The sequence below is a fragment of the Sapajus apella genome, unplaced genomic scaffold (genome assembly GCF_009761245.1).
Source record: "Sapajus apella isolate SASKATOON/1434 unplaced genomic scaffold, GSC_monkey_1.0 scaffold62, whole genome shotgun sequence".
Classification (NCBI taxonomy): Eukaryota; Metazoa; Chordata; class Mammalia; order Primates; family Cebidae; genus Sapajus; species Sapajus apella.
In genome coordinates, this window is record NW_022437002.1 from 10,605,023 (window position 1) to 10,618,451 (window position 13,429).

At 46.9% G+C, this 13,429-nt stretch overlaps 1 long non-coding RNA gene across 1 annotated transcript in view; it reads right to left on the reverse strand.

Annotated features, from left to right (window-relative positions):
* Window positions 1-255: 255 nt before the first annotated feature.
* The window catches only part of LOC116529321, a 114,766-nt gene continuing 101,592 nt past the window's right edge, over window positions 256-13,429 (reverse strand). Inside the window, exon 4 of the long non-coding RNA XR_004259459.1 lies at window positions 256-3,206. This is a non-coding gene — a long non-coding RNA (uncharacterized LOC116529321). The remainder of the gene's footprint in view (window positions 3,207-13,429) is intronic.

Below are 13,429 nucleotides of genomic sequence, written 5' to 3' on the forward strand. Positions count from 1 at the left end.
CTATTATTTTCCTGCTGGAGAACAAATTTTAAATTTTAAAAAGGCAAAAAAAAAAAAAAGCCCTCAGATACTTTTTGGTCATTCATTCCATACCACCCATAATATGTCACTCTGTCTTGAAATCTTCCCCTGTATGGCTTGGCTTTAATGGGTTCAGCATTTAGTGAGCTAGGCATGGATTATGTGCGAAATGCATTAACCTCTCACATGATTGTAAAAATTGCCTTAATAAAATAGAGCTAAATCCTACTTAATAGCAATAAAACAGAAGCCACTATGTTCCAGGGATGCTAATGACCTGTGAGTCATTCCTTTTTATTTTAGAAGGTTGAACATTGGGAATTTGTCCTTTTTTATGAAACTTTTAAGCTTGGATAACTGCTGGAAAATCACACAAGTTAAAAGAAGTTTCTTGCTAACAGATACGGGAGAGCCAAGAAACTTCATCATTTTTTTAAAGTTCCATCATCCTGAGATGTACTTTTGAGGTCACAGATGCAAATGGCAAAAGGAAAGAACCGATTATAGTAACTAATATTTGCCTAGTGCTTTACTGCTTACAAAGCTTTTTTTAACCTATATCCATTGATTCAGCTTGTGGAACAGAGTTGTGAAGTAGGTACCATTATCTCCATTTTACAGATTAAAAATCACGACTCAGAGAGGTAAAGGAATTTGTCCAAATCCTCACAGCTAATAGAATGAAGAACTAGTATTTGGATCCAGGTCCTCTGAATTCAAGTCCCACACTCTCCTTAAGTGCTGTTTTCATATTTATCTTGAGTGATAATCATCTGCTTATAAAATGGAAGAAAATGGTAATGAGCGCTCAATAACCTGAAAAACTGCCATGCTCTGACCTCTTCCCTTTCCCGATGTTAGGGCTCAAAAACTGACACCCTAAACTGTGGTGCTTTGGCATGCCAAGTGCTTTAAACTAAAGGAGATTGGAAGGCCTCAGAAGCAAGTTTTCCCTGCTCTTCCCCTCCTCTCCACTCTCTTACCCCTGTTACCTCTCTTCTCCCATGAAGCAAGTAATAGAGACCAAAATTCTTCTTCCCAAAGGTGGTTTCAAGAAAGTAGAGCCCCTCTGCCCCAGAGCAAGCCATAAAACCCAGATGTATTACCTTAACCTTCTCCTGCCTTTCTGTGTAGGAGCCCAACCATAAAGAAATTCTCTGATCCACCTTGTCTGAGAATAGGTAATAAGACCCTCATTCCAGAGGGGTTCTGCCCTATACCTGAGTGGGAGGAATGTAGAGAAAGGCCAAGAAGAGTCTGAACAGACAGGCTTTGTTGGTCCCCCTGCCATCAGTCTACTACCATGAGGTCATTCCCTTTTGTCTAATTGCCTCTCTACATGGCTGTCCATTCTTCATCTAATCTAAGCATTAAAATGGACAGTTTTGCCTGAGTCTTTGGCTCTTCATTTTTGAAGGATACTGTGTCACCTAAAACTTTGATTAAAGAAATCTATTATGTTCTTCTCTTGCTAATCTGTCCTCTGTTATAAAGGAGCACTGGCTATGACCCTTATGATGGGTAAAGAAAGATATCACACCTTTGTATCATCCCATTCTCACACTGCTATAAATAACTGCCTGAGACTGGGTAATTTACAAAGAAAAGAGGTTTAATTGCCTCACAGTTCCACAGCCTGTATAGAAGGTGTGGCTGGGGACTCAGGAAACTTACAATCATGGTGTAAGGGCATAAGAAGCAAGCACGTCTTCACGTGGTGGCGGGAGTGACAGAAAGAGGAAAGGGGAAGTGCTACATATTTTCAAACAACTAGATTTCATGAAAACTCATTCACCATCACAAGAACAGCAAGGGAGAAGTCTGCCCCCATGATTCAACCACTTCCCACCAGCCTCCCTCCTCCAACACCAAAGATCACAATTCAACATGAGATTTGGGTGGGGACACAGAGCCAAACCACTCAATCTTTTTTGCCCTTATTCCCCCTCTTTGTCCCTACACCATCAAAGTCAGGTTTACCATGGAAGCATTTGCTATCCCTTATCAGAACCACAGTTTTCTGCCAGTCTTTGTAATCATTATGATAATAACCAGTTATTATTGCAACAACAATAATAACAGTAACGTAATCATACTAACTGCTGTCTTCACTGAGCACTGCAACTGCTGTCATTACCAAACACCACAGGAGGCATTATCAAGTGTCCTATATGTTTCATCCTATTTAATACTCACCACAATGAAATAGATATTGTTATTTCCCATTTCTCAGATGAAGATACTAAAGATTAGAGGAATTAAGAAATTTGGCCAGTCATGGAGCATGGTAGATTAAATATTAAATTGGCCCCAATCTCCCCATCTCTCTCCCTGTATTTATGCCCTTAGCAAGATGACTTCACAGACATTCCCGTAAAGATATGGAGAGATCTCCATACCTATGAATCCAGTCTCTGACCTGCTTTGGTCAATAGGATGCAGCAACAGTGATGATGTGCCAGTTCTGGGCTTGTGCACTTCCACTGTCACTCAGAACCCTGCCACTGCCACAAGAACAAACCCAGACTTACCTACTGGACAATAAGAGACTACACGGAACAAAGCTGATCTGTCTCAGCTTCAGTCATTCTAGACCACTCAGCCCCTAGCTGACCTACTAGGTGACCACAGACACATGGGCAAGCCCAGCCAAGATCAGCCATGTCTGTCACAGATCAACAGAACTCTCCAGCCAGTGCACAGACTAATGAAAAATTATAAATTGCTGTTTAAACCACTAGGTTTTGATGTAATGTGACAGTTAATTTAATGTGTCAACTTGACTGGCTAAGGGATGCCCAGATATCTGCTTAAACACTATTACGGGTGTGTCTGTGAGGGCGTTTTCAGAAGCAATTAGCTTTTGAATCAGTACACTGAGCAAAGATCAACCTCATCAAGGTGGGTGAACATCATTCAATCTGTTTATGGCCCAAATAGAATTTTAAAAAGGCAAAGAAAGGCAAATTCACTCTCTTCTTGAGCTGGACATCTATTTTCTCCTACCTTCAGACACGAGAGCTCCTGGTTCCTGAGCCTTCAGCCTTCAGGGCTTACACCAGAGGCTCCCTGGGTCTCAGGCTGTTAGAGTAGGATTGAATTATACCACTGGTTTTCCTGCTGCTCCAGCTTGCTGATGGCTATTGTGAGACCTCAGCCACCATAATCACGTTGTGAGCCAATTTCTATAATAAATAAATATATAAATAAATAATAGATAGATAAATAAATATGAGAAGATATAAATAGTATAGGAATTGGCTTATTATAGGAATATATATGTGTGCTATTGATATCCTATTGGTTCTGTTTCTCTGGAGAACCCTGACTTCTACTGGTGGCTTGTTACACAGCAATATCTAACTGTTACAATGTGAAACTGAAACGGGAGAGTTCCCTTATCCCCCTCACACTATGTGCAATGGGTGTGGCTCGCTTCTTCAGTTGCCCCAGTGCTCACCCCCCTAGAAGAAGCATGCAGACAGGCAGGTGCAGAGGCTGTGGGAGTGCTTTTGGGATCCAGCCTCACAGCAGTATCTAGGGGTGAGTGTCTGTGACTCCCAAAGCCCAGGTGGGTATGTGTTACAGTCTGCTCTTTCAGCTTTGCTGTCTGCAGACAGCTTGTGTTAATTAGCTCAACAGACTCTCTGCCTTATCGCAAGGGCAGAGGGCCAGTGTGACAGCTTTCTGTACCCCGAGCTCTTGCCCAGTGTACCAGAAAAACTGGATCATATGTGGACTCAAAGAATGAGTGCAAGGTTTTATTGAGTGGTGGAGGTGGCTCTCAGATGGGGAGTCAGAAGCGGGGAATGGAGTGGGAAGATGGTCTTCCCCTGGAGTCGAGTCACCCAGCAGCTGGACTGTTCTACTGCCCCACCACCCCCAACCCCTGGGCTGAACTTTGGTGTCCAGATGTCTCCTCTCTTCACTCTTTTTCTGCCACATCATTCCACTGTCACTGGTCTGCTGGTCAGCTGGCACCTGTACCTGCTCAACATTCTCTGCTTGTGTCTGTGCCTGCTGAGGTCTCCGGTTTATATGGGCACAGGATGGGGCACATGGCAGGCCACGGTGGTCTTGGAAAACGCAACATTTGGGTGCAAAAACAGGAGTGCCTGTTCTCACTTAAGTCTATGAGCACAGGCCTGAGGGTGGAGCCCTCCCCAGGGACCCCACCCTTCTCTACCCAGCACCTGTCTGTCCACCTCCCATATCAAAACCAGGATTTAAACCTAGGTCTTATGGGTTCCATAGCTTGAACTCTTCCTTGTACTCTACATGGATAAGCCATATCCTTCTAAACAATCACAGCCAGCAGGGTTTGGAGAAATGTCAATGTCAGCCCAGAGGGATAGAATAGGATACGTTGTTCACTGGTGGAGTTTGGGCCACCATCTGTTTAGGCATAAAAATTGAAAGACTCAGATGACCTGGGTTCTGAATCCAGCTCTGCCACTAGATCTATAAAACCTTGACCAAGCCATTCACACTTCTAGACACCTGTGATCTTACCCACAGATGAAGAGGTCAAGATATATTTGCTCAGTAGCCAATGTTTGCCAGCAGCTGCAGTGTTAAGCAACGTGCTACGTGACAAGGATACACACCTTACAAAATTCTCATCCTCAAGAAGCCTGCAGCCCAATGGAGACATAAACATTGCAAACAAAAAAAATGGAAACAGAGAGTATTGTGGTAGGCAAAATAATGGTTCCCCAAAGACGCCTACATCTAAATCCCGTATCCAGGAATTTGGGGATATGTTACTTCCATGGCAAAAAGCACCTTGCAGGTGGGATGTAGTTAAGGATCTCGGGATTGGAAGACAACCCTGGATTGTCTGGGTTATGGTAATCACAAGGATCCTTACAAGAGGGAGGAGAAAGGGCAAGAGTCAAAGAGGGAGCTTTGAAGATGCAACACTGCTGGCTTTGAAGATGAAGGAAGGGGCCACAAGCCAAGGAAGACAGCCAACCTCCAGAAGCCAGAAAGGCGAAGAAACAGGTTCTTCCAAAGAGCCTCCAAAAAGAATATGGTTTTGCCAACACTTTGATTTTAGACAAATAAGACCGATTTTGGACTTCTGGCCTCTAGAACAGCAAGAGAATAACTCTGTGCTTTCTTAAGCCACTCAATTTGTAGTGACTTGTTGTGCAGCCATAGGAAATAGGTTTACCATGCCTGGCTCAGTACCTGACACTTAAGATCTTGCCTGGCACACAAGAGGTGTCTCCAAATGATGCCCTGGTGATGTTGCCAGTCTCAGGCCCTGGTGTGCTTCTCAAGAACATCTCTTGGAATGCTCAGTCCTTGGGTCCATGGTTTCTTACAGACAGAACTGGCGGCGGGGGTAGGGGGGCGGAAGATGGGCTATCTCTGGCTGACCACCAATCACTGCCACCTCTTGGCTTCTACTGCTCCTATCCAGCCACATGGCTGTGCCAGGCTGAGGTAGAGGAGCATGGAGAGAACCAAAGCACAGCCCCTGCCCTCTGGTAGGGGAGCTATACAAGAGCATAGACTCTCTGAGCAAGGCCCATAGCCTTGGGCACTGAGCAGGAATGACTCCACCTTCTCCCTCCTAGGCCAGGAGCTTTCAAACATTTGACCAAGGCCACCTGTCACAGGCATGAAATACATTCCATACCACCACGCAGTACACACATCTGTGCATACAGATGTATATATGCATAACTGAGCAAAAGTTTCACCTGACGGCACTTGAGGCATTCTGGTTATTTAGTATTCTAATATGCTTTATTTGTTATAAAAATGCTGGCCCCAACAGAGTAGAGTGATTTCATAACCCATTCATGGGGTGCAACCTGCAGTTTAAAGTCACTCTTAAACCACCACATCTAGGGAACTTTTAAAGCCCTGTCAGTTACCAGGCTCTACCTCTAGAGATTCTGATGTCACCGGTATGGGGAGTGGGCTCAGGCATCAGTATTCCTACAGAGCTCCTCAGATGCCCAAAAGTGAGTCAAATGTGCCATCAGGGTTGAGAAGCACAGTGTAGACCCACACCCACTGTCAAATGAATTTGCTGACAGCAGAGCTTGGGCCAGGGCAATTCCCACTGCAGCACACTCACAATCACACACGTATGCACACACACACACACACACACACACACACACACACACACTTTCCTTTGGGATCAATTCCAGACTCCTTGTCAGAGCAGCATCCAAGGCCTTTGATGAATAGACCCTAAACGACCTTTGCAGACATGTCCTGTCTACCATGCCACACCTCCCCTGGTCCCAAAACGTCAGTCATACACAATTGTCGTCCATCAGGCCAGATCTGCTCGCAGTACTGGGCTTCATACTTGTGGCTGATCTGCTGGGAAAGCCCCTCCAGCATCACCCTCCTGGCCCCAAGTCAGTTCACAGCCTCTCAGGAGCCTTCTGCTTCCTCAGTTCTCCGTGTCCATCACTGGAATGGAACCCTCACCATGGGGCTCAGGAATTACTGAGCTACTCATCTGCTTTCTTCACTTGTGCAATAACTATATATTTTTTATTTTCTGCTTTTTTTTTTTTTTTTTTTTTTTTTGAGACAGAGTTTCACTCTCGTTGCCCAGGCTGGAATGCAATGGCGCAATCTTGGCTCACTAAAACCTCTGCCTCCCAGGTTCAAGCAATTCTCCCGCCTCAGCCTCCTGAGTAGCTGGGATTACAGGCGCCTGCCACCATACCCAACTAATTTTGTATTTTCAGTAAGACGGGGTTTCACCATGTTGGTCAGTCTGGTCTCAAACTCCAGACCTCAGGTGATCTGCCCACCTCAGCCTCCCAAAGTGCTGGGATTACGGGCGTGAGCCACCACATCCAGCCTATTTTCTGTATTCTTAATTCTCTGACATCTGGGGCCTTACTAACTGGGGAGAGACTGTCCCTTTCAGGGCTAGTGAATTCCTAGAAACAGCAAACTACTCCCTTCCATGGGAGTCTTTCACAACAAAACAACCCATCCAAAGCCCACATCCCCCAGGCACACCCTTCCTTGGGATCTCACAGTGCTCTTATACTCCAGGCCATAATCACCCAGGGGCCAGGTACCTGACAACTCCAGACAGCCCCTACCCCCCAGAGTCCACTGAAATTATTCAAACTAGCTAATCCTAAGGCTACTTACTCTGTTGTGCCTGTTCCTTCCCATGGAAACCACAACCAAGGCTCCCCTCCACCCCGCCTCACTCCTTCAGCCTGACAGATAGATCCTGGTGTTCCCCAGCGTGGCCCTGTGTGGAGCGTTGTGCCCCCTCCTCTTGGGACCTGTGAGTAATAAACCATGTTTTTAATGGCAATCGTTTCCTAATCTGTTGTCCTCCCTGTACTTGAAAAATAATAAAACCTATACTTTTAAAACAGCTCACCTGTGAGCTCCTTCTAAGGCAGGGACATCCTTCTAACACTATCTTTTGCCAAGCACCTGCTGAGTGACAGGCACTGGGCTTATTCTCACAGCAACCTGGTGAGGTAGGTACTGACCACTCCCAATTTTCCAATGAGAAAATAAAGCCAGCAATCGACAAGGCTAGGATTCAAACACAGGTCTGTTTGGCTCCCAGGTCAACTTCAGATGACCCTCCTGAAGGAGGGGGTGTCAAACTCAAAGGCCCCAACCTCAATGACAAGGTCCCTGCAAACAGGACTGCAAGGCATAGGTGTGTAGGTTTCATGAAGGCCCCTGGCCAATGGAGCAAGGAAAACAAAGAAATCAGCCACCCCAGGCCTGCCAGGCTGGGCACCCTCAGGCCTGCTTCCTCCCAGAAGCGACTCCTTTTTCTCGCCCTCACTCATGGACCATCTAGGTCAGCCCTATATCAGAATCGCAGTCCTAGGATGTCCGCTAATCTAATTTCCCCATTGCATTGTGTGGAGCAGACACCTTCTGAAGGCATCTCAGTACAAACATCAGAGGCTCTCAGTATGTGTCAAACCAAGGCCCCAAGGCTTCAGGCACTGAGATAAATCCTGCCCCTCCTCTTTAATTACTTCTCCCATCCTCTTTATGTTTAACACAGACTGGGCCTATTCCTCAAATTAGTTTATTTGGTTCTGCAAGACAAGATTCCCAGAGACGTGTATTTTAAACAAGCCTTAACTTTTGTCAGCGTAACGTGATTTGCACTTGCCACTTGAGCTCCTTTTTAATGCCAAGAGGCCCGTGTCCCTCAAAACTGGTGCTAGGAATCATCAATGACCTTCTGCTGAGTTCTAGGACACAGCAGACTTCCTACTCCCATTGTCCTTATGAGCTTGTCACTTATTGTCCTAACAGGGAATTGGGTTTTCATCGTCCAGAGCTCGTGCTTTTCAAAAATAATCTCTTAGCTGTTCCGTAAGAATACAATTTTTTACAAAAGACATGCCCACAGTGTCTCAACCATGGAAAACCTCAGTGAAACTGTGGGTTATTAGCTGGAGACCCAAAGCTGGCACCAAAATGAGTTTGTCCAAATTAATGACACTCCTCAACCTTTGACCACAGGAAGTCACTAAACAATGCCATCTGCACTCCAGACACTCACAGTGTGATGCAGCCCCCCTCGGAGCTAGAGAGTCCCAAACAGAAGTTCCACCTGACCCTGCCACAAGTCCAGAGCCTCTAGCCACCGTTCTAGACCATCTGGCTTCAGAGGGCTGAGGGTCAGTTCACTGCAGGCCAGTCCAGCCAGGATTTGTTGGCCACAAAAAGAAGAGAAGTGTGTTTTAGAAATGAGCACCATATAAATCATCAGTAAATAGAAGATTGTGTCATGATCATTACTTTCGTTACACACGCCCCCACCCTTGTTCCCATGACAAGTTCTCGCTCTGGATCAGCTACAACTTGGTTTCAATCTCTGCTAACTGATTATGTGACCTTAGCCATGTCGTTTGACCTCCCTATGCCTCAGTTTCCTAATTTGTAAGTTGGAGATGAAAATAGTTCTTACCTTGTAGGATTAGGAACAGTTCATAAATGTAAAGTGCTTCTCAACACAGCACCTGACGCAGAGCAAGACGTTCACAAGCCATCTTCATACGTCCCAGCCTTTGCACTTTCTGTTCCCTCTGCCCCAAAGTTCCTTCCCTCCTCTTGGCCTGGAAAGGCCCTACTTTCCTGTCCTGATGCTACCTCTTTTAGGAAATGGTCCCCATCCTCTCCAAGCTGTGATTCCCCACAGCCTGCTCCGTGCTCCCACACAATAGTGCTCCCTCCTCTAGGATAGCATTGGCCACACAGAACACTCCTCTTCCAGTTCCCTCACCCCAGTTGTGAAGCCCTTCAGTTCAGGATTATGCCATCTGTCTGAATCTTCAGATTACAGCTCCATGCCCGGTATTAAGTAGATGCTCAGTAAAGGTCGGCTGACTTAAGTAATGAATTACTTATACTCATAATGAGAGAAAAGCCACAAAAACACAGAACAATCTGACAGCCATCTGCGGGATAGTGGAGCTAAGCATCCCTTTGAGCGGTGTAAGCGGCGAGCCCTATAGCTGTGATTCTCTCTCCTGCTTATGTAATTGGTTTGGGGAGAGACCCAGGAATCTATTCATTTGGTTTGGTTTTAAGCTTGCCAGGTGATCCTAAGTCGCAAACTCCTGCTCTACCACCCTGCCCTGACATCATGTCCTATAAATTCAAAGCAGGAGCAGTGCCTCGGCTTCCTGGGCCCAGCCACATCACCCGATGTGCTGCTACCCGCAGGAGCTGGTCCTTGGGCTCTGACTTGACAGCTGAGCATCATATGAAAGCTGGGGCAAGGTAAGGAATGGGAGCTAGACAGACATGTGGGGTGAGGACAGGGGAAGGGCTGCGAGCTGAGAAACGGGTCCCCTGTGAAGCTGATCCCTCCACCCTTCAGCACCAAAGTCAGCCTTCACTTCCTTCTGAGGAGCCTTCACCCAGGCACCTCCATGCCCTGAAGGCTCTCTCCTCAGCTCCCCAGTAGCTCCTGCCTGCCTCTCCCCAAGCCTGCCCCTCCTGCCAGCAGCCTGCCTGCCTCTCCCCAAGCCTGCCCCTCCTGCCAGCACCCTGCCTGCCTCTCCCAAGCCTGCCCCTCCTTCCTGCGTCATTCCATTTCCCTAATCCCCAGCACAGTGCTGAGGCACACAGATCATTCACTGGTTGGCGAATGCCAAAGTAAAGCGAAAAGTCTGAATCATACAGAATATTTTTAAAGAAAAGCACTCTAACTGCCTTCAAATGTAAAAAGTTCTCCCAATAAGAGCTAACAGACTAGACCCAGGGAGTCCACTTTGAGAAAGCAGGCATCTAATTAGCACACTGTGGATGTATAAACAGCAGCCTCCAAGTAGTTGAGAAGAGTTTATTTGCTGGTGTGAATTAACATTCCCTTGCAATATTATGATAACAATGGCCTGCCTTAGTTTCCTTGCACTTCTCCACCTAATCTTGTTTATACTCATTAGTAGTGAAAAGGAAGCCTGGTTTTACTGGCTTCAAATCATGCCAGACCCCAAACCAGTGAGGTCTGAATTAATGGGCTTGAACTGTCTGCATTTGCATCCTATGGCTGTCTCAGCTCCCTCCGAGGGTTTTCCTTCAAGGACCATCTCTCAGATAACAGAGCCTCCTTTCTCTTGGCAAATGGGATGACTTTCTCTGGTTTTCAGATGGGAAAGTAGAGGCACAGACATGGACAAAATTGTCTGAGTAGCACAGAATTCAAGCCCAGGAGATCTGCCCCAGTACCTGCATTTGTACTCGGAGAAGCCCCAGACCTAGAAAGTCGAACCGTGGTTACCAGGGCGTGGGAGAGGGGGCCGTGGGGAGTTACTGTTTCTCAGCTACAGAGTTTCAATGTGGGATGACAAGGAAGTTCTGGGGAAGGCTGCAAAACAAGGTGACTATACTTAATGCCACTGAATTGTACATTTAAAAATGGTGAGAATGGGACTGGGCGCAGTGGCTCACGCCTGTAATTCTAGCACTTTGGGAGGATAAGGCAGGTGAACCGCCTGAGGACAGGAGATCGAGACCAGCCTGGCCAACATGGTGAAACCCCATCTCTACTAAAAATACAAAAATTAGCTGGGCATAGTGGTAGGTGCCTGTAATCCCAATTACTCAGGAGGCTGAGGCAGGAGAATTGTTTGAACCCGGGAGGCGGAGGTTGCAGTGAGCCGCGCCATTGCACTCCAGCCTGGGTGGCAGAGCGAGACTCCATCTCCAAAAAAAAAGGTTAGAATGGCAATTTTATGTTACATGTATTTTACCACAATTTAAGGGAAATTCCGCTTGTTTTCTCTCTCTCTTTCTCTCTCTCTCTTTTTGTCTTTTTTTTTCCTTTTTGTGGAGAACAGTGTCTCGCTATATTGCTCAAGTAGGTCTCAAACTCCTGGGCTCAAGCTATCCTCCCACCTCTGCCTTCCTAAGAGCTGGAACTGCAGGCATAAGCCACCATGCCCAGCCTTTACCACAGTTTTTATAAAAATGGCTGGGGGGTGGTGGCTCACACTTGTAATCCCAGCATTTTGGGAGGCCAAGGCAGGATGACTGTTTAAACCCAGGAGTTCAAGACCAGCCTGGGCAACATGGTGAAAAATTAACAAAATGAGCCAGGTGTGGTGGCATGCATCTGTAGTCAGAGCCACTGCAGAGGCTAAGGCAGGAGGATGGCTTGAGCCCGGGAGGTTGAGGCTGCAGTGAGCTGTGATCCTGCCATTACACTCCAGCCTGGGCAACAAAGTGAGGCCCTGTCTCAAAAGCAAAACAAACAGAGAGATTCCAACTTCACCTCTGTTGCTAACTTTCTTTTCTACCAGACAGTCAACTCTCTGCGCCTGTTTCCTCAGCTGTGAAATGAGGACAAGAACTCTGACTTCTTGGGTTTCTTGTGGGGATTAAATGAGATGTGCATGTAGCGCACTTAGCCCAGCACCTACTATGCAGTAAGAACTCATACAGACAGCGCTATCACTGGCCTGTTGCTGCTATTTATATCCTTTGCTCCTAACTCCCACATTTTCTTTTTTTTTTTTTTTTTAAGCTGGAGTCTTGGTCTGCCGCCCAGGCTGGAGTGCAGCGGTGCGATCTCGGCTCACTACAACCTCCACCTCCCTGGTTCAAGCAATTCCCCTGCCTCAGCCTCTTGAGTAACTGGGATTACAGGCGCCTACCACCACGCCTGGCTAATTCTTTTGTACTTTTAGTAGCGACGGATTTTCACCATGTTGGCCAGACTGGTCTCGAACTCCTGACCTCAGGCATTCTGCCCGCCTTGGCCTTTAAAAGTGCTGGGATTATAGGCATGAGCCACAGTGCCTGGCCAACTCCCACATTTTACAGGTGAGAAAAGCAAGACCCAGAGATATGTGAGGCAGGGCATCCTTCCCAGTGTCCCCTGGCCAGTCGATGAAAGGGCAGGCTCTGACACTGGACCTCCTGCCTCCAACAGCCCTCTCAGAGGTTCTGTCGTGCCCTCGGCAGACACCCTGGGTCGTTGGGAAGGGCCTTCGCCCACACACACATGCACTCACACACTTCTGTTCTCTTCCATTAAGAAGCACGTGCTTTTAAGGTACACATGCAGATGAAACCATCAAGGTTTTCTTTTGCCTTTGCCTGGCTCCCCAGTTGACTAGAGAAGCTTTCCACATGTGGCCCAAGTAACGGGAGATAATGTGAGCACACGTGGCTGCCCCCTTAAATCCTGTCATCAGAACCACTCAGGGGAACAGAGGTAGGCTCCAGCCCTATTGGCCTTGCTTTGTCAAATTCTTTTCTAATTCTTCAAGGGTAGTGAGTAGGGGTGGGGGTGGGGTCCTTCCTCTTTCCTACTTTCCCAAGATGTCCTCAGCAGCAGCTGCCAGGGACCCTGTGACAGCACAAAGTGCACATGGAGTCAAGGTCTCCCACAACTAACCGCCCCTGCCTGCCCTCTCACACCAGCACTCCGTCTCCCTGCTGCGGGTCTCCCCTAGGGCATGACCGTCTGATATCCGAGTCCTTCTGGAACCAAACCCCCTTGGATACAGTTTAAACAAAATATGTAAAATAATACTGCATCATAAGTCAGATTATAAAATGCGTATATATTTTATAATATACTAAGATAAATAAATAAGTGACCAAATAAATGGAGAAAAGACAAACATCCCCTGCAGAAGAATTCTAAATTATTGATGTAGCTACTTGGCCCTCAAGGAGGTGCAGCAGAACTCCCCAGCCCTTAGTGTGGGCTGTGTATAATGACTTCCGTCCAAAGGGTACAATACGGAAAGGGGGAATAAAGGCAAACTCTGTGGCTGGGCACGGTGGCTCACGCCTGTAATCCCAGCACTTTGGGAGGCCGAGGCGGGTGGATCACAGGGTCAAGAGATTGAGACCATCCTGGTCAACATAGTGAAACCCCGTCTCTACTAAAAATACAAAAATTAGCTGG